The 19,486-nt window shown below is 43.7% G+C and overlaps 8 non-coding genes and 2 pseudogenes across 8 annotated transcripts; all 10 read left to right on the top strand.

Annotated features, from left to right (window-relative positions):
- The first annotated feature begins 2,325 nt into the window (after window positions 1-2,325).
- Window positions 2,326-2,542, top strand: LOC141219671 (U2 spliceosomal RNA; annotated as a pseudogene).
- Window positions 2,543-3,657: 1,115 nt separating this feature from the next.
- LOC141219976 (U2 spliceosomal RNA) lies at window positions 3,658-3,848 on the top strand. The gene has a single exon (XR_012288351.1). It is a non-coding gene; the product is annotated as a U2 spliceosomal RNA (small nuclear RNA).
- A 1,115-nt stretch (window positions 3,849-4,963) lies between these two features.
- On the top strand, window positions 4,964-5,154 carry LOC141219975 (U2 spliceosomal RNA). Its single transcript, XR_012288350.1, has one exon. It is a non-coding gene; the product is annotated as a U2 spliceosomal RNA (small nuclear RNA).
- Window positions 5,155-6,269: 1,115 nt separating this feature from the next.
- On the top strand, window positions 6,270-6,460 carry LOC141219974 (U2 spliceosomal RNA). The gene has a single exon (XR_012288349.1). It is a non-coding gene; the product is annotated as a U2 spliceosomal RNA (small nuclear RNA).
- Window positions 6,461-7,575: 1,115 nt separating this feature from the next.
- Window positions 7,576-7,766, top strand: LOC141219973 (U2 spliceosomal RNA). Its single transcript, XR_012288348.1, has one exon. It is a non-coding gene; the product is annotated as a U2 spliceosomal RNA (small nuclear RNA).
- A 1,115-nt stretch (window positions 7,767-8,881) lies between these two features.
- On the top strand, window positions 8,882-9,072 carry LOC141219971 (U2 spliceosomal RNA). Its single transcript, XR_012288346.1, has one exon. It is a non-coding gene; the product is annotated as a U2 spliceosomal RNA (small nuclear RNA).
- A 1,115-nt stretch (window positions 9,073-10,187) lies between these two features.
- On the top strand, window positions 10,188-10,378 carry LOC141219970 (U2 spliceosomal RNA). The gene has a single exon (XR_012288345.1). It is a non-coding gene; the product is annotated as a U2 spliceosomal RNA (small nuclear RNA).
- A 1,115-nt stretch (window positions 10,379-11,493) lies between these two features.
- On the top strand, window positions 11,494-11,684 carry LOC141219969 (U2 spliceosomal RNA). The gene has a single exon (XR_012288344.1). It is a non-coding gene; the product is annotated as a U2 spliceosomal RNA (small nuclear RNA).
- Window positions 11,685-17,747: 6,063 nt separating this feature from the next.
- LOC141219692 (U2 spliceosomal RNA) lies at window positions 17,748-17,965 on the top strand (annotated as a pseudogene).
- Window positions 17,966-19,083: 1,118 nt separating this feature from the next.
- On the top strand, window positions 19,084-19,274 carry LOC141220230 (U2 spliceosomal RNA). The gene has a single exon (XR_012288599.1). It is a non-coding gene; the product is annotated as a U2 spliceosomal RNA (small nuclear RNA).
- Window positions 19,275-19,486: the final 212 nt, after the last annotated feature.

The raw sequence follows: 19,486 nt of genomic DNA, 5'->3' as shown, positions 1-19,486 counted from the left end.
TCTAATGGCTTCCGCTCCACGATGGCGGTGCTGGTCCCACGCGTGTGACCGTGCCTTCGGGCTTCTGGGCCAGAGGACCTGAAATCCCCTGCCTGACGGATTCTGCTGCTGGGTAGGAGTTAGTCCCCACAGCCTCGGACTCCGGGTCCGGTAAAGAATCTTCTTAGTCAGGGCGAGCTCTGCAGCTGCCAGCCCCTGACTCCTTGTAACTCTGCTGTTTCCTATGCTGCTTCTCTTCTCCACTCTCCTTGTCTGACTCTCCCTGCCTCAGCCCCGGGTTTTTACAGGGGAAGTTCTTCCCCTCCCAAGACTGGGCAGGAGGTGTGGCATGCACAGGATCCCTGACCAAAGGACCTCCCACCTGCTCTCAGACATAACATTACATTACTGTGGAAAACCAGACCCCTGGGGTGCCACAGTTGTAGCTGATGTGATTGGTAAAGATCAAGTGTGTGCAGTGCCTGGTAGATGTATGACGGATAATCTGTGTCTTTTAAGAGATGTGTTGTGGGATTGTAAAGTAAGAAAGCAGAAGTGTATGGTGATGGCTGTTGACTTTGAAAAGGCGTTTGATCGCGTGTCTCATGTGTTTCTATTTGAGGTTTTGCGTAGAATGGGTTTTCCGGAGAAATTTGTGCGTGCCGTGAGAGGATTGTATGGGGAGGTGATGAGTGAATTTCTGGTGAATGGGTTTTTGAGTGAGAAAGTGTGTATTAGGTCTGGTGTGAGGCAAGGTTGTCCCATGTCACCGGTATTATTTGTGTGTGTGATTGAGCCACTGCTGTGTATGATTCGGAAAGAGAAAGTGGTGCGTGGTTTGTTAGTGCCAGGGAGTGGTGGAATGACTGTGAAAGTCTTAGGATATATGGATGATGTAGTAGTGGTGAGTGAGAGTGTGGCCTCTATGGAGAGAGTAAAATTGTTGTTGAATTTATTTTGTGGCGCGTCAGCGTTTCGTGTGAATTGGAACAAATGCATGTTTAAATGTTTTGATGACAATAGGATTAAGATGGATGGTGTGGCTGGTGTGGATGGTGCAATTAAAGTGTTGGGAGTTTTTTTTAATGATGATTTGAAAGGTTATGAGAGTTGGGATGAATGTGGTGAGCGGATTGTGCGGAAGATGAATTTTTGGAAGTTACGTTCTTTGTCTTTGGTAGGGAAGGTTCTTATTATTAAGGCTGTTATTCTCCCTATTTTGCTTTATGTTTCTTGTATTTTTCCAGTGCCCTATAGGAAAATTAAAAAAGTGGAGAAACTAATTTTTGTGTTTTTTTGGGGCAGTAGGATGGAAAGACTTAAGAGAGAGATTTTGTTTAAGCAATATTTGTATGGGGGACTAAAGTTTCCGAATATTGAAGTGTTTCTAACATTGCATTTTATTAAGACTACGGTCATTTTGATTGGGAAGAATAATAAAGGGGCATTTATGTGTAAGTATTTGGCTGGATGGATGCTGTATGGTCTGAATTGGGTGAAGCGTGATAAGAATGTGCCTATTGCTTTTAAGTGTCCTGAGTGGTATGGTTTGATTGAGAAGTTTGTGAGGAAGAATGATTTGTTAGCAGTTGCAATGAAAGACTTTACGTTTGTTAAGAAGGTGATGGGGAAGATGTGTGTGAATGAGTGTGAGAGTAATGTGGTGGGATTGCGTTCTATGGAAGTTGCGCGGGTATGGAAGAAGTTAAGCATTCAAGGTGTGTCGAATAGACAGCGAGATATAGTATGGATGGGCCTTCATAATATTTTGCCAGTGAGGGATTTTCAGAAGAAAAGAGATCTCATAAGATCTGCAGTATGTCCAAGGGATGGTTGTGGAGCGAATGAGACGGTGAGGCACCTTATGTGGGATTGTAATTTTGCGTATGATGTGTGGAAAGGTGTGGGTGGACTGTGTAAAGGGGTTGCTGGTGTGAAGTTTATTGATTGGAGAGTGGCTATGTTTGGTTTTGGTGCTAGTCGTCGTGGCCTAGAAAGGATGATGTGGTTTATTATGGTGTGTGTGCAGGAGAGCTTGTGGGATGTGAGAAATTTGTGTGTGTTTAAAAGAGTAAATTTAACAGTAAATGATTGTATTAGGTTGATCTTAGCAAGACTATATGTAATCTATTTGTGGGATACAAGAGAAGGTGGTGGTGGTGGAACAGATTCTGAAGGTGTGTGGAAATACCTTAAGTGGCAGGATATGGTTAAATACCGTTGATATTTTTTCTGGAAATTTCTCTGGCATAGGATTACTTGTTTGTATTTTTGTTGAATAATACTTTAATAAAGAAACCACAATGATGCTTATGAAGTGGCAGTATAACTTATGACGAAGTCTGGTTAACTGTTTGCTTATATCTAAACCTGAGTGGTTTTAAAAAAAAAAATAAAAAAAAAAAAAAAATCTGTTCTTATCAGTTTAATATCTGATACGTCCCCTATCTGGGGACCATATATTAAATGGATTTTTAGAACAGGGAGATGGAAAAAGAGCTTGCTCTGTCCACTCCACGCATTGACCTGGTATTGCAGTATCTCCAGGACCGGTGCACCCCTTCTTTAATGCAGTTTCTAAAATCAGAAAGAATTGAATTCAATGTTTTTTGTTCATTTTGCTTGTTTGTCGGATTTGGGGATGGACTCTTTGGCTTTGCTTTTCTTCTCCTCATTGGATTTTTCATGTTCAAAGTTGCAGAAGCCAGATTACAAGCTCATTTTGGTTCAACTTCAGCAACTGTGCATTGCATTGCCATGTAATGTGATGCAATGCTATCTTTCTAGCTCTCCCTTTTTACTTCCTTTTGGATAAACAGACATATTAGGCAAGCATTTTGGAGCTTTCACCTAAATAACTACAGGTGGTGAGATAAGCTGCACAATATAATTGACCTTTCAGTATATTGTTGCACACACACCATCTATTTAGCAAATGCCCTTGTTATCAACAGCAGCCTTTTAAACTCACCTGAGCTAACAGGTATGTGCGCTGGTTACTCTGCTGCGCTTAAAATTTCTTTTTTGGTTTGCTACAATGCCTTTTCTGAAACGTTGTCTCCTTCTGCTGGAACACTGACTTCTTTCATTTAATGCCTGCAGACTATAAAAGAGAACCCAACCCAAAAAGTTTGGTTGATTAGTCTGTGGCATTCTGTTAAACTGTTGCTTATGGCGGTCTCTGTGAGCTTCTCAGCGACATTCAGCCAGCCAGGTATCCTGCCTGCAGTAGATGGAATGTGGCAATGGAACGCTGGCTGCGCGTGTCATAATAGGCTCTGAGCCTTTATATACCTGTGCACAGCAGCAGCCACCTTCAGTCTGCTGCTGGACAGCCAGCAGCAGCAGCAGCAGGAGAGGTATGTAATCAGGAGCCCTCCTGCTAAGGGTAGACAGCTGCTCGTTCCACCCCACCCCCCGCCTTAATTGGTTCTCCTCCCTTCCAACGGTGTTGAGGCGGGTGGGAACAGCAGGGGGTGAAGGTGCTGTGTTTAAAGAGGTGGAGTTATGCAGATCTAAAACGTGTGGATTGCAGCAGCAGCAAGCCGAAAAGTGCAGGCATGTAAGGGATCTAGAGGTTGACAACATGTCTTCTTAACGGGAGTCCAGGAGCTCATCTCCACAAATGGACTTTTCAGGATCCTTGGGTGGCTCCGTAGTTTGAAACCAATTCTGGTTATCGCTTCTCGGCCTTTTGGCTAAGATCAAGTGTAGTATCTGTTCTTATCAGTTTAATATCTGATACGTCCCCTATCTGGGGACCATATATTAAATGGATTTTTAGAACAGGGAGATGGAAAAAGAGCTTGCTCTGTCCACTCCACGCATTGACCTGGTATTGCAGTATCTCCAGGACCGGTGCACCCCTTCTTTAATGCAGTTTCTAAAATCAGAAAGAATTGAATTCAATGTTTTTTGTTCATTTTGCTTGTTTGTCGGATTTGGGGATGGACTCTTTGGCTTTGCTTTTCTTCTCCTCATTGGATTTTTCATGTTCAAAGTTGCAGAAGCCAGATTACAAGCTCATTTTGGTTCAACTTCAGCAACTGTGCATTGCATTGCCATGTAATGTGATGCAATGCTATCTTTCTAGCTCTCCCTTTTTACTTCCTTTTGGATAAACAGACATATTAGGCAAGCATTTTGGAGCTTTCACCTAAATAACTACAGGTGGTGAGATAAGCTGCACAATATAATTGACCTTTCAGTATATTGTTGCACACACATCATCTATTTAGCAAATGCCCTTGTTATCAACAGCAGCCTTTTAAACTCACCTGAGCTAACAGGTATGTGCGCTGGTTACTCTGCTGCGCTTAAAATTTCTTTTTTGGTTTGCTACAATGCCTTTTCTGAAACGTTGTCTCCTTCTGCTGGAACACTGACTTCTTTCATTTAATGCCTGCAGACTATAAAAGAGAACCCAACCCAAAAAGTTTGGTTGATTAGTCTGTGGCATTCTGTTAAACTGTTGCTTATGGCGGTCTCTGTGAGCTTCTCAGCGACATTCAGCCAGCCAGGTATCCTGCCTGCAGTAGATGGAATGTGGCAATGGAACGCTGGCTGCGCGTGTCATAATAGGCTCTGAGCCTTTATATACCTGTGCACAGCAGCAGCCACCTTCATTCTGCTGCTGGACAGCCAGCAGCAGCAGCAGCAGGAGAGGTATGTAATCAGGAGCCCTCCTGCTAAGGGTAGACAGCTGCTCGTTCCACCCCACCCCCCGCCTTAATTGGTTCTCCTCCCTTCCAACGGTGTTGAGGCGGGTGGGAACAGCAGGGGGTGAAGGTGCTGTGTTTAAAGAGGTGGAGTTATGCAGATCTAAAACGCGTGGATTGCAGCAGCAGCAAGCCGAAAAGTGCAGGCATGTAAGGGATCTAGAGGTTGACAACATGTCTTCTTAACGGGAGTCCAGGAGCTCATCTCCACAAATGGACTTTTCAGGATCCTTGGGTGGCTCCGTAGTTTGAAACCAATTCTGGTTATCGCTTCTCGGCCTTTTGGCTAAGATCAAGTGTAGTATCTGTTCTTATCAGTTTAATATCTGATACGTCCCCTATCTGGGGACCATATATTAAATGGATTTTTAGAACAGGGAGATGGAAAAAGAGCTTGCTCTGTCCACTCCACGCATTGACCTGGTATTGCAGTATCTCCAGGACCGGTGCACCCCTTCTTTAATGCAGTTTCTAAAATCAGAAAGAATTGAATTCAATGTTTTTTGTTCATTTTGCTTGTTTGTCGGATTTGGGGATGGACTCTTTGGCTTTGCTTTTCTTCTCCTCATTGGATTTTTCATGTTCAAAGTTGCAGAAGCCAGATTACAAGCTCATTTTGGTTCAACTTCAGCAACTGTGCATTGCATTGCCATGTAATGTGATGCAATGCTATCTTTCTAGCTCTCCCTTTTTACTTCCTTTTGGATAAACAGACATATTAGGCAAGCATTTTGGAGCTTTCACCTAAATAACTACAGGTGGTGAGATAAGCTGCACAATATAATTGACCTTTCAGTATATTGTTGCACACACACCATCTATTTAGCAAATGCCCTTGTTATCAACAGCAGCCTTTTAAACTCACCTGAGCTAACAGGTATGTGCGCTGGTTACTCTGCTGCGCTTAAAATTTCTTTTTTGGTTTGCTACAATGCCTTTTCTGAAACGTTGTCTCCTTCTGCTGGAACACTGACTTCTTTCATTTAATGCCTGCAGACTATAAAAGAGAACCCAACCCAAAAAGTTTGGTTGATTAGTCTGTGGCATTCTGTTAAACTGTTGCTTATGGCGGTCTCTGTGAGCTTCTCAGCGACATTCAGCCAGCCAGGTATCCTGCCTGCAGTAGATGGAATGTGGCAATGGAACGCTGGCTGCGCGTGTCATAATAGGCTCTGAGCCTTTATATACCTGTGCACAGCAGCAGCCACCTTCAGTCTGCTGCTGGACAGCCAGCAGCAGCAGCAGCAGGAGAGGTATGTAATCAGGAGCCCTCCTGCTAAGGGTAGACAGCTGCTCGTTCCACCCCACCCCCCGCCTTAATTGGTTCTCCTCCCTTCCAACGGTGTTGAGGCGGGTGGGAACAGCAGGGGGTGAAGGTGCTGTGTTTAAAGAGGTGGAGTTATGCAGATCTAAAACGCGTGGATTGCAGCAGCAGCAAGCCGAAAAGTGCAGGCATGTAAGGGATCTAGAGGTTGACAACATGTCTTCTTAACGGGAGTCCAGGAGCTCATCTCCACAAATGGACTTTTCAGGATCCTTGGGTGGCTCCGTAGTTTGAAACCAATTCTGGTTATCGCTTCTCGGCCTTTTGGCTAAGATCAAGTGTAGTATCTGTTCTTATCAGTTTAATATCTGATACGTCCCCTATCTGGGGACCATATATTAAATGGATTTTTAGAACAGGGAGATGGAAAAAGAGCTTGCTCTGTCCACTCCACGCATTGACCTGGTATTGCAGTATCTCCAGGACCGGTGCACCCCTTCTTTAATGCAGTTTCTAAAATCAGAAAGAATTGAATTCAATGTTTTTTGTTCATTTTGCTTGTTTGTCGGATTTGGGGATGGACTCTTTGGCTTTGCTTTTCTTCTCCTCATTGGATTTTTCATGTTCAAAGTTGCAGAAGCCAGATTACAAGCTCATTTTGGTTCAACTTCAGCAACTGTGCATTGCATTGCCATGTAATGTGATGCAATGCTATCTTTCTAGCTCTCCCTTTTTACTTCCTTTTGGATAAACAGACATATTAGGCAAGCATTTTGGAGCTTTCACCTAAATAACTACAGGTGGTGAGATAAGCTGCACAATATAATTGACCTTTCAGTATATTGTTGCACACACACCATCTATTTAGCAAATGCCCTTGTTATCAACAGCAGCCTTTTAAACTCACCTGAGCTAACAGGTATGTGCGCTGGTTACTCTGCTGCGCTTAAAATTTCTTTTTTGGTTTGCTACAATGCCTTTTCTGAAACGTTGTCTCCTTCTGCTGGAACACTGACTTCTTTCATTTAATGCCTGCAGACTATAAAAGAGAACCCAACCCAAAAAGTTTGGTTGATTAGTCTGTGGCATTCTGTTAAACTGTTGCTTATGGCGGTCTCTGTGAGCTTCTCAGCGACATTCAGCCAGCCAGGTATCCTGCCTGCAGTAGATGGAATGTGGCAATGGAACGCTGGCTGCGCGTGTCATAATAGGCTCTGAGCCTTTATATACCTGTGCACAGCAGCAGCCACCTTCAGTCTGCTGCTGGACAGCCAGCAGCAGCAGCAGCAGGAGAGGTATGTAATCAGGAGCCCTCCTGCTAAGGGTAGACAGCTGCTCGTTCCACCCCACCCCCCGCCTTAATTGGTTCTCCTCCCTTCCAACGGTGTTGAGGCGGGTGGGAACAGCAGGGGGTGAAGGTGCTGTGTTTAAAGAGGTGGAGTTATGCAGATCTAAAACGCGTGGATTGCAGCAGCAGCAAGCCGAAAAGTGCAGGCATGTAAGGGATCTAGAGGTTGACAACATGTCTTCTTAACGGGAGTCCAGGAGCTCATCTCCACAAATGGACTTTTCAGGATCCTTGGGTGGCTCCGTAGTTTGAAACCAATTCTGGTTATCGCTTCTCGGCCTTTTGGCTAAGATCAAGTGTAGTATCTGTTCTTATCAGTTTAATATCTGATACGTCCCCTATCTGGGGACCATATATTAAATGGATTTTTAGAACAGGGAGATGGAAAAAGAGCTTGCTCTGTCCACTCCACGCATTGACCTGGTATTGCAGTATCTCCAGGACCGGTGCACCCCTTCTTTAATGCAGTTTCTAAAATCAGAAAGAATTGAATTCAATGTTTTTTGTTCATTTTGCTTGTTTGTCGGATTTGGGGATGGACTCTTTGGCTTTGCTTTTCTTCTCCTCATTGGATTTTTCATGTTCAAAGTTGCAGAAGCCAGATTACAAGCTCATTTTGGTTCAACTTCAGCAACTGTGCATTGCATTGCCATGTAATGTGATGCAATGCTATCTTTCTAGCTCTCCCTTTTTACTTCCTTTTGGATAAACAGACATATTAGGCAAGCATTTTGGAGCTTTCACCTAAATAACTACAGGTGGTGAGATAAGCTGCACAATATAATTGACCTTTCAGTATATTGTTGCACACACACCATCTATTTAGCAAATGCCCTTGTTATCAACAGCAGCCTTTTTAACTCACCTGAGCTAACAGGTATGTGCGCTGGTTACTCTGCTGCGCTTAAAATTTCTTTTTTGGTTTGCTACAATGCCTTTTCTGAAACGTTGTCTCCTTCTGCTGGAACACTGACTTCTTTCATTTAATGCCTGCAGACTATAAAAGAGAACCCAACCCAAAAAGTTTGGTTGATTAGTCTGTGGCATTCTGTTAAACTGTTGCTTATGGCGGTCTCTGTGAGCTTCTCAGCGATATTCAGCCAGCCAGGTATCCTGCCTGCAGTAGATGGAATGTGGCAATGGAACGCTGGCTGCGCGTGTCATAATAGGCTCTGAGCCTTTATATACCTGTGCACAGCAGCAGCCACCTTCAGTCTGCTGCTGGACAGCCAGCAGCAGCAGCAGCAGGAGAGGTATGTAATCAGGAGCCCTCCTGCTAAGGGTAGACAGCTGCTCGTTCCACCCCACCCCCCGCCTTAATTGGTTCTCCTCCCTTCCAACGGTGTTGAGGCGGGTGGGAACAGCAGGGGGTGAAGGTGCTGTGTTTAAAGAGGTGGAGTTATGCAGATCTAAAACGCGTGGATTGCAGCAGCAGCAAGCCGAAAAGTGCAGGCATGTAAGGGATCTAGAGGTTGACAACATGTCTTCTTAACGGGAGTCCAGGAGCTCATCTCCACAAATGGACTTTTCAGGATCCTTGGGTGGCTCCGTAGTTTGAAACCAATTCTGGTTATCGCTTCTCGGCCTTTTGGCTAAGATCAAGTGTAGTATCTGTTCTTATCAGTTTAATATCTGATACGTCCCCTATCTGGGGACCATATATTAAATGGATTTTTAGAACAGGGAGATGGAAAAAGAGCTTGCTCTGTCCACTCCACGCATTGACCTGGTATTGCAGTATCTCCAGGACCGGTGCACCCCTTCTTTAATGCAGTTTCTAAAATCAGAAAGAATTGAATTCAATGTTTTTTGTTCATTTTGCTTGTTTGTCGGATTTGGGGATGGACTCTTTGGCTTTGCTTTTCTTCTCCTCATTGGATTTTTCATGTTCAAAGTTGCAGAAGCCAGATTACAAGCTCATTTTGGTTCAACTTCAGCAACTGTGCATTGCATTGCCATGTAATGTGATGCAATGCTATCTTTCTAGCTCTCCCTTTTTACTTCCTTTTGGATAAACAGACATATTAGGCAAGCATTTTGGAGCTTTCACCTAAATAACTACAGGTGGTGAGATAAGCTGCACAATATAATTGACCTTTCAGTATATTGTTGCACACACACCATCTATTTAGCAAATGCCCTTGTTATCAACAGCAGCCTTTTAAACTCACCTGAGCTAACAGGTATGTGCGCTGGTTACTCTGCTGCGCTTAAAATTTCTTTTTTGGTTTGCTACAATGCCTTTTCTGAAACGTTGTCTCCTTCTGCTGGAACACTGACTTCTTTCATTTAATGCCTGCAGACTATAAAAGAGAACCCAACCCAAAAAGTTTGGTTGATTAGTCTGTGGCATTCTGTTAAACTGTTGCTTATGGCGGTCTCTGTGAGCTTCTCAGCGACATTCAGCCAGCCAGGTATCCTGCCTGCAGTAGATGGAATGTGGCAATGGAACGCTGGCTGCGCGTGTCATAATAGGCTCTGAGCCTTTATATACCTGTGCACAGCAGCAGCCACCTTCAGTCTGCTGCTGGACAGCCAGCAGCAGCAGCAGCAGGAGAGGTATGTAATCAGGAGCCCTCCTGCTAAGGGTAGACAGCTGCTCGTTCCACCCCACCCCCCGCCTTAATTGGTTCTCCTCCCTTCCAACGGTGTTGAGGCGGGTGGGAACAGCAGGGGGTGAAGGTGCTGTGTTTAAAGAGGTGGAGTTATGCAGATCTAAAACGCGTGGATTGCAGCAGCAGCAAGCCGAAAAGTGCAGGCATGTAAGGGATCTAGAGGTTGACAACATGTCTTCTTAACGGGAGTCCAGGAGCTCATCTCCACAAATGGACTTTTCAGGATCCTTGGGTGGCTCCGTAGTTTGAAACCAATTCTGGTTATCGCTTCTCGGCCTTTTGGCTAAGATCAAGTGTAGTATCTGTTCTTATCAGTTTAATATCTGATACGTCCCCTATCTGGGGACCATATATTAAATGGATTTTTAGAACAGGGAGATGGAAAAAGAGCTTGCTCTGTCCACTCCACGCATTGACCTGGTATTGCAGTATCTCCAGGACCGGTGCACCCCTTCTTTAATGCAGTTTCTAAAATCAGAAAGAATTGAATTCAATGTTTTTTGTTCATTTTGCTTGTTTGTCGGATTTGGGGATGGACTCTTTGGCTTTGCTTTTTTTCTCCTCGTTGGATTTTTCATGTTCAAAGTTGCACAAGCCAGATTACAAGCTCATTTTGGTTCAACTTCAGCAACTGTGCATTGCATTGCCATGTAATGTGATGCAATGCTATCTTTCTAGCTCTCCCTTTTTACTTCCTTTTGGATAAACAGACATATTAGGCAAGCATTTTGGAGCTTTCACCTAAATAACTACAGGTGGTGAGATAAGCTGCACAATATAATTGACCTTTCAGTATATTGTTGCACACACACCATCTATTTAGCAAATGCCCTTGTTATCAACAGCAGCCTTTTAAACTCACCTGAGCTAACAGGTATGTGCGCTGGTTACTCTGCTGCGCTTAAAATTTCTTTTTTGGTTTGCTACAATGCCTTTTCTGAAACGTTGTCTCCTTCTGCTGGAACACTGACTTCTTTCATTTAATGCCTGCAGACTATAAAAGAGAACCCAACCCAAAAAGTTTGGTTGATTAGTCTGTGGCATTCTGTTAAACTGTTGCTTATGGCGGTCTCTGTGAGCTTCTCAGCGACATTCAGCCAGCCAGGTATCCTGCCTGCAGTAGATGGAATGTGGCAATGGAACGCTGGCTGCGCGTGTCATAATAGGCTCTGAGCCTTTATATACCTGTGCACAGCAGCAGCCACCTTCAGTCTGCTGCTGGACAGCCAGCAGCAGCAGCAGCAGGAGAGGTATGTAATCAGGAGCCCTCCTGCTAAGGGTAGACAGCTGCTCGTTCCACCCCACCCCCCGCCTTAATTGGTTCTCCTCCCTTCCAACGGTGTTGAGGCGGGTGGGAACAGCAGGGGGTGAAGGTGCTGTGTTTAAAGAGGTGGAGTTATGCAGATCTAAAACGCGTGGATTGCAGCAGCAGCAAGCCGAAAAGTGCAGGCATGTAAGGGATCTAGAGGTTGACAACATGTCTTCTTAACGGGAGTCCAGGAGCTCATCTCCACAAATGGACTTTTCAGGATCCTTGGGTGGCTCCGTAGTTTGAAACCAATTCTGGTTATCGCTTCTCGGCCTTTTGGCTAAGATCAAGTGTAGTATCTGTTCTTATCAGTTTAATATCTGATACGTCCCCTATCTGGGGACCATATATTAAATGGATTTTTAGAACAGGGAGATGGAAAAAGAGCTTGCTCTGTCCACTCCACGCATTGACCTGGTATTGCAGTATCTCCAGGACCGGTGCACCCCTTCTTTAATGCAGTTTCTAAAATCAGAAAGAATTGAATTCAATGTTTTTTGTTCATTTTGCTTGTTTGTCGGATTTGGGGATGGACTCTTTGGCTTTGCTTTTCTTCTCCTCATTGGATTTTTCATGTTCAAAGTTGCAGAAGCCAGATTACAAGCTCATTTTGGTTCAACTTCAGCAACTGTGCATTGCATTGCCATGTAATGTGATGCAATGCTATCTTTCTAGCTCTCCCTTTTTACTTCCTTTTGGATAAACAGACATATTAGGCAAGCATTTTGGAGCTTTCACCTAAATAACTACAGGTGGTGAGATAAGCTGCACAATATAATTGACCTTTCAGTATATTGTTGCACACACACCATCTATTTAGCAAATGCCCTTGTTATCAACAGCAGCCTTTTAAACTCACCTGAGCTAACAGGTATGTGCGCTGGTTACTCTGCTGCGCTTAAAATTTCTTTTTTGGTTTGCTACAATGCCTTTTCTGAAACGTTGTCTCCTTCTGCTGGAACACTGACTTCTTTCATTTAATGCCTGCAGACTATAAAAGAGAACCCAACCCAAAAAGTTTGGTTGATTAGTCTGTGGCATTCTGTTAAACTGTTGCTTATGGCGGTCTCTGTGAGCTTCTCAGCGACATTCAGCCAGCCAGGTATCCTGCCTGCAGTAGATGGAATGTGGCAATGGAACGCTGGCTGCGCGTGTCATAATAGGCTCTGAGCCTTTATATACCTGTGCACAGCAGCAGCCACCTTCAGTCTGCTGCTGGACAGCCAGCAGCAGCAGCAGCAGGAGAGGTATGTAATCAGGAGCCCTCCTGCTAAGGGTAGACAGCTGCTCGTTCCACCCCACCCCCCGCCTTAATTGGTTCTCCTCCCTTCCAACGGTGTTGAGGCGGGTGGGAACAGCAGGGGGTGAAGGTGCTGTGTTTAAAGAGGTGGAGTTATGCAGATCTAAAACGCGTGGATTGCAGCAGCAGCAAGCCGAAAAGTGCAGGCATGTAAGGGATCTAGAGGTTGACAACATGTCTTCTTAACGGGAGTCCAGGAGCTCATCTCCACAAATGGACTTTTCAGGATCCTTGGGTGGCTCCGTAGTTTGAAACCAATTCTGGTTATCGCTTCTCGGCCTTTTGGCAAGATCAGTGGTGGTTTTCTGCTGCTGGTGTTGTTTGGAGGGCAGTTGTGACTGGGGTTCCCCCTTGTGGGGCCCTAGTGTGCGATTGAGCGGCGATTGTGTTTATCTGCTGTAAAAATGGTGGAGAAAACACGTGGATTAGAGGACTCGGTCCGTCTGAAGGTGGCTGCAGGTCATGAAGGAGAAATCGGTTTGGACCAAGTTTGCGTTGATGTCTTGAAGAACATTAATGGCTTGAAGGTAACGGATGTATTGGCACTGCAGGATTTTCAGAAACAAGGAATTTATGATATCACTTTTGTTTCTTTGAGTATTTGCCAGAGAGTCTACATGGAGTTGGTACGAATGAAGGAAGAAAAGGAATTGAAATGCCTAGAGTTTATTGCACTGGAACCTCTGTTCCAGCAGACATATAAGTATGTGGTTGTGCACATGTATAACCCTAAAGTTCCGGATGAGACTGTTTCCAATTTTTTAGCTCGGTATTGTAGTGAGGTTAAATTTTTGGGAAGAATGAAGAACAAATACAATTATCTAAATGGCAAGAGGAGATATGTTGTAAAACTGAGACCGGATGATAGAGCTATTGGGGGTGCCAAGAGCATTCCTGCACAGTTTTCTATCGGAGGAGAAAGGGGATTTTGTTTTTATAATGGACAGATGGAATATTGTAGGAAGTGTCATGAGTTTGGACATGTTCAGAAAGATTGTCCAGTGCAAGGTGATGTTTGTAGAGGTTGTGGGAAATCTGGGCATGTTGCAAGTGGTTGCCCAATGAATAAGGTGTGTGATTTGTGTGGACATGCAGATCACCTTGCAAGGAAATGTAGATTGTGGGCTCAGATTCCTAGGTCACAGGTGGACGCTGAAGAGAGGCAGAAGAAGACTCGGCAGGAAAGTGGGGAGGAGGGCGAAGGCTCAGACTCAGAGGGGGAAAGCCAAAAACAAGATGGTGGTAGGGGAAGAGACCATGCGGTGCCCAAGATGGAGGAAAAGGGGCGGAGCCAGAAGAAAGTTGGTTTGAGGGAGGGGCTGGAAGTAATAAACAAAGTAGCTGATGTGCATGGCCCGGGTGATGGGATGGATTTGTCTAATATGGCGGAGTCAGTGAATCCTGTTTTGGGAAGAGATGGGGGTGAGGAAATGGAGGTTTTGGAGGAGGAGGATTCTGATTCGGATGGAACTATAACCCCTCAGCAGCGTGATAGGGTTAACAGTGATTGGAGTGAAAATGAGGAGGAAGATGATGGCAAGGAGGAGAGTTATGCCTCCGTGATTAAAAGAAGTAAGGTGGAGGGGTGTTGGTCTGGGGGGCAGGAAGATCCAGTCTCCCTAAGACCAGGTTATTCTAACAGGGACTCGAGTTCTGAGTCGCCTGATATACGTAGAAAAGTGGGTGGCAGGAGTGGGTTTTCTCCTGGTTCATGATGGATCGGGTATGGTGGAGATTTTTTCCTGTTGTTATGATGGCGTTGTGTGTTGCTTCTCTGAATGTACGAGGGATTGGTTCTGCTTGTAGGAGAGCAGGGATACTGGAGTACATTGAGAGTGTGAATGCAGATATTGTCTGTCTGCAGGAATGTGTAATTAAATCTGCCCCGCATGAGAGTGAGTGGAATAAGGGGCAATCTTTTTGGTCCCCATGCTCAGAAAACAGGAATGAAGGGGTGGGCATTTTACTGTGTAATTCCAGTCTAAAGGTTTTAGAGTTTAAAGTAATCATACCTGGGAGATGTTTGTTTTTATTAGTGGATTTTTTAGGTCAGCGGGTACGGGTTTTTAATGTTTATGCCCCTGCTGATAAACAAGCAAGAGTTGGGTTTTTGGAGTCTCTAAAGTTGTTTTTACCAGGCAGAGACTTCACTATAGTGGCTGGAGATTTTAATTGTGTCAGATCCGCAAAAGATCGTAAGAGCTCTACGGAAGGTAGGACTGATGTTACGTCTAATATTTTAAATCAGATTGTGCAGGATTTACGCTACACGGATGCTGGTCTGATGGTTGGGCCAAGTGATAAGTTCACATACATATCAGACAGTGGACGTAGTGTTTCCCGAATTGACTATTTTTTTATGTCTGAAGGGATTAAGGTGGCCAAGTGCAACCACGTGATGACGACTTTTTCTGACCACAAGATGATAGTGGTAGATCTGTGTATAGCTGAGTCCCTGCCTTTTGGAAAGGGACTCTGGAAGCTGAACGTAAGCCTGCTGGAAGAGGAGAGTGTTAAGGTTGGTTTTAATAAAGTGTTTTTGTCTTGTGTGTCTGAACAGCACCTTTTTAAAGATTTGCTAGAGTGGTGGGACTGGGCTAAGGAGAAATTTGCATGTTATTTTAAAGGGGTGTGTTTTAGGAGAGCGAAAGCCAAAAGGGATCATGATGCTGCTGTTATTTCAAAATTGGAAGTACTCCATAAGTTTAAGAGAGCGGGGATGGAGGTGGATAAAGAGATTGCAGATTTGAAGGACGAACTGAAGAAGATACTTATTGAAAAAGGGAAGACTATTATGTTTAAGGCAAAAATAAAGCACATGGAGGAAAATGAGCAATGTTCGAGATACTTTTTTAAAAAATGTTTTAAACCTAAAGGGGTTTTTAAGTCTGTTTTTTCTCCTGCAGGGGAGGTATCTGGGGATGAGATGATTGGCAGTATTCTTTCCTTTTATGAAACACTCTTCTCTAACGATAGTAGAGCCAGTGATGCGGAAATTAATGATTATTGCAAAGTATTAACTAATAATATTCCTGAGGAGAAAATTGGGTTTTTAAGTGAGGAGGTTGGGAAAGATGAAATTAGACGGGCAGTGGATGGCTTGGCGAAAGGCAAGACGCCAGGCTGTGATGGTCTTCCTGCTGAATTTTATGTTAGATTTTGGGATATTATAGGTGTGGAGTTTTCCCGGGTGGTGCAATATGGTTTTACTCATGGGATTTTATCGGTTTCTATGCGTAGGGGGATTGTTACGCTGATTCATAAGAAAGGGGACATGAGGGATATTAAAAATTGGAGGCCCATAACATTGTTAAACAGTGATTACAAAATTATTTCTAAAATTGTGGCTGGTAGACTGGCAGATGTGATAGGTGATATGGTGGGGGAGTATCAGGCATGTGCAGTGCCTGGTAGGAAAATTTCAGATAATTTGCTGCTTCTAAGAGACTTAATTTATCAGGCTAATTTGAATAAGAATGCTCTTTTGTTACAGTCGGTGGACCTGGAGAAAGCCTTTGATAAAATATCACATAGATTTTTGTTCTCTGCTTTAAGTCACCTTGGTGTTCCGGATAAATTATTGATGGTCATTAAGAGTTTTTATTGTGGGGTCAGTAGCCAGATTTTAGTTAATGGGCATGTGAGTTCCAGTTTTAATATTTTATCGGGAGTTAGGCAGGGTTGTCCCCTGTCACCAATTCTTTTTATCTGTGTGGTGGAGGCCCTTTTAAAAAGTGTGCAAGTTGACAAGTGTGTGGCTGGTGTTTTTATTCCTGGGGGATCCGGGGGTCCAGTCAAGTCTTTAAGTTATATGGATGATATTGTTTTTACTTGTGGTTCACAGGCGGATCTCAATAGAGTGAATTTGCACGTAAGGATTTTTTGTTGTGTGGCTGGTATGGCGGTGAATTGGGGAAAGTGCCAGCTTTGTAACTTTGGGAGGCAGGTTGAGGTTAACGTGGCAGGAGTGGAGAGTAGGGAGGAAATTGAGGTTCTTGGTGTCATCTTTGAGAAGGAACTGAAAGGGAAAAGCAGCCTGAAGATTCTAGAAGACAAAATGGATCAGAAGTTGAACTTTTGGAAACTAAGGAACCTGTCGCTGAGAGGGAAAGTGCTGGTAATCAAGTCTGTGATTCTCCCGCTTCTGCTGTACACTGCTTTGATTTTCCCACCTGCTGTGCTTTGGACAAAGAGAGTGACAAGGAAACTGTTTGTGTTTTTTTGGGGATCCAAAATGGAGAAACTAAGAAGAGGAATGGTTATGTGTTCTGTGGAAAATGGGGGTTGTGATTTTCCTAACATTGACTTATTTTTAAGAATGCATTATTTTTTGAACATTTATCCCAGTGCAATAACAGGACTGCGGACATGTGCAAATATTTAGCAGGACGGCTTTTCCAGAAATGGAGCTGGTGTGAGAAGGATTTAAGAAAACCAGTTTCGTTTTTGATACCGTTTTTTTATGTGGTGCTTAGGTCCTTCTATGATCAAAATGGGATAAGCTCCATGGTTAGACCGGACAAAAAACTGATTGTCTCAGGTATTAAGAAGAAGGAGATGTTATGTGATGTGCCGTTTTGTAATAATGCACAGTCTGGACAGGTGTGGAAGCTTTTTTTCATGCGTGGAATCAGCAACAGACAGAAGGATGTAACCTGGATGGCGTTGCATGGATGCTTGCCAACAAGAGCTTTTTTGAATGACCGGGGGATAAAGGTTCAATAACTATGTCCTAGGGAAGGTTGCAATAAGGTGGAAACAATACAGCATATTTTTTGGGACTGTTTTTTTGCTAAAAAAGTTTTTACCTTGTTGTCACGTATGTTTGTTGCTTTAGTTGGTTTTCATTGTTTCGATTTTGAAAGGATTTTAATAGGTCAAGATTTTAAGTACTCGCAAAGGAAGCGGGCAAGCTGGATTATTTTTGTCATATATAAAGAGGTTTTATGGGACGTTCGGAATTTGGTGATTTTTAAAAAGATTGTTTTTTCCCCCATGGAATGCAGAAAGATTTTTCTTGCTAGACTGTTTTATGCCTATTTATTGGATAAAAAGAAGTATGGTGAGACAGCAGCAGAGGCACTCTGGAACTTTTCACATTGGACTTCTTACAGTAAGTAACAGTTAATTGCAGGGTTGTGTTTTTTGGGATTTTGTTTTTGTTTTTCCGAATGATGATTTGAGAACCCGTTATGTGAATATGCGCTATGATGCATAAATTAATGTGGGTCTTAATCTGAGGAAAAAAAAAAAAAAGAAGAAATAAAAAAAAGGAAAAATCTGTTCTTATCAGTTTAATATCTGATACGTCCCCTATCTGGGGACCATATATTAAATGGATTTTTAGAACAGGGAGATGGAAAAAGAGCTTGCTCTGTCCACTCCACGCATTGACCTGGTATTGCAGTATCTCCAGGACCGGTGCACCCCTTCTTTAATGCAGTTTCTAAAATCAGAAAGAATTGAATTCAATGTTTTTTGTTCATTTTGCTTGTTTGTCGGATTTGGGGATGGACTCTTTGGCTTTGCTTTTCTTCTCCTCATTGGATTTTTCATGTTCAAAGTTGCAGAAGCCAGATTACAAGCTCATTTTGGTTCAACTTCAGCAACTGTGCATTGCATTGCCATGTAATGTGATGCAATGCTATCTTTCTAGCTCTCCCTTTTTACTTCCTTTTGGATAAACAGACATATTAGGCAAGCATTTTGGAGCTTTCACCTAAATAACTACAGGTGGTGAGATAAGCTGCACAATATAATTGACCTTTCAGTATATTGTTGCACACACACCATCTATTTAGCAAATGCCCTTGTTATCAACAGCAGCCTTTTAAACTCACCTGAGCTAACAGGTATGTGCGCTGGTTACTCTGCTGCGCTTAAAATTTCTTTTTTGGTTTGCTACAATGCCTTTTCTGAAACGTTGTCTCCTTCTGCTGGAACACTGACTTCTTTCATTTAATGCCTGCAGACTATAAAAGAGAACCCAACCCAAAAAGTTTGGTTGATTAGTCTGTGGCATTCTGTTAAACTGTTGCTTATGGCGGTCTCTGTGAGCTTCTCAGCGACATTCAGCCAGCCAGGTATCCTGCCTGCAGTAGATGGAATGTGGCAATGGAACGCTGGCTGCGCGTGTCATAATAGGCTCTGAGCCTTTATATACCTGTGCACAGCAGCAGCCACCTTCAGTCTGCTGCTGGACAGCCAGCAGCAGCAGCAGCAGGAGAGGTATGTAATCAGGAGCCCTCCTGCTAAGGGTAGACAGCTGCTCGTTCCACCCCACCCCCCGCCTTAATTGGTTCTCCTCCCTTCCAACGGTGTTGAGGCGGGTGGGAACAGCAGGGGGTGAAGGTGCTGTGTTTAAAGAGGTGGAGTTATGCAGATCTAAAACGCGTGGATTGCAGCAGCAGCAGCAAGCCGAAAAGTGCAGGCATGTAAGGGATCTAGAGGTTGACAACATGTCTTCTTAACGGGAGTCCAGGAGCTCATCTCCACAAATGGACTTTTCAGGATCCTTGGGTGGCTCCGTAGTTTGAAACCAATTCTGGTTATCGCTTCTCGGCCTTTTGGCTAAGATCAAGTGTAGTATCTGTTCTTATCAGTTTAATATCTGATACGTCCCCTATCTGGGGACCATATATTAAATGGATTTTTAGAACAGGGAGATGGAAAAAAAGCTTGCTCTGTCCACTCCACGCATTGACCTGGTATTGCAGTATCTCCAGGACCGGTGCACCCCTTCTTTAATGCAGTTTCTAAAATCAGAAAGAATTGAATTCAATGTTTTTTGTTCATTTTGCTTGTTTGTCGGATTTTGGGATGGACTCTTTGGCTTTGCTTTTCTTCTCCTCATTGGATTTTTCATGTTCAAAGTTGCAGAAGCCAGATTACAAGCTCATTTTGGTTCAACTTCAGCAACTGTGCATTGCATTGCCATGTAATGTGATGCAATG

Source organism: Phyllobates terribilis, unplaced genomic scaffold (genome assembly GCF_046119375.1).
Source record: "Phyllobates terribilis strain yellow unplaced genomic scaffold, ASM4611937v1 Scaffold_277__1_contigs__length_2500907, whole genome shotgun sequence".
Lineage (NCBI taxonomy): Eukaryota > Metazoa > Chordata > Amphibia > Anura > Dendrobatidae > Phyllobates > Phyllobates terribilis.
This window is presented reverse-complemented; position numbering and strand designations above follow the sequence as displayed.